We start from the raw sequence: 952 nt of genomic DNA on the forward strand, positions 1-952 counted from the left end.
TATGGCTATCATAATATTACAAATGAATGCCAAGTCAGAGAGGATGGGGGTGGGGGAGGGGGGGTTGCAGCAACAACAGGAGACAATCATTTGGAGGTTTGGTTCACAAAATGTATTTGTTTGATTTGGTAGGGACAATGCACATTAATTAACATTTTTGTAAATGCACCAGAATTAGCTGAAGAGCAAATTTTTTCCATCTGTAGTCCCCGGACAATGAGTAACTTGTCTTGCTAATAAACAAAGGTTATGCAAACAGGGTTAAAATGAAGCTTCAGCGCAAATTCAATCTGGAAGACTCTCTAGCCTCACCTGCCTTATCAATCAGCTCCTCCCTCTCATCACCCTGGACCTACAGGCACTGGATCAAGCCACGCCATGGCCAATCATCGATCAAGCTCCAGCTGATAAGGACCTTCATCCACAGCCTCCTCTGCTTACCAGCTGCGATCAACCCACCTCCGCCCCATCTCCACCTTCTGCTCCTGGCTCTCAGGCCACATCCTTCTTCAAACATCGCCACCAGTACAGGACCCGGGGGGGGTCTGTACATGCCACCTGTACATGCCAGTACAGGTGGCATGTACAACAAGGAGGCAACAAGGTTTGCATGAGGAACCTTTTAATTGAGCTTGAATTGAACAAACAGCTAAAGTCCAACAACGTTTCCTTGTTTCAGCATGAATGTATAAATAGGTATGCGTGTGTGAGCACAATCCGCAAGTATTTATGCAGAAGTTGTGATGCATGAAACTGTTACGACGGTGGGCTGCAAAATAAGGCGGACATGGGAACCACTGAGCTGTACCGATCCAGAAGAGTTATTTGTCTTACTCTAAAACCAGTCGAGAGTTTCCTTTGCTATGTGTTTGGGAAATGTTCACCTTGTATATCTCCCTACGTGTGTACAAACATCCACATTATTCATCGTGTTAATTCCACTTCTGCATAT

Source organism: Poecilia formosa, unplaced genomic scaffold (assembly GCF_000485575.1).
Source record: "Poecilia formosa unplaced genomic scaffold, Poecilia_formosa-5.1.2 Scaffold344, whole genome shotgun sequence".
Taxonomy (NCBI): Eukaryota; Metazoa; Chordata; class Actinopteri; order Cyprinodontiformes; family Poeciliidae; genus Poecilia; species Poecilia formosa.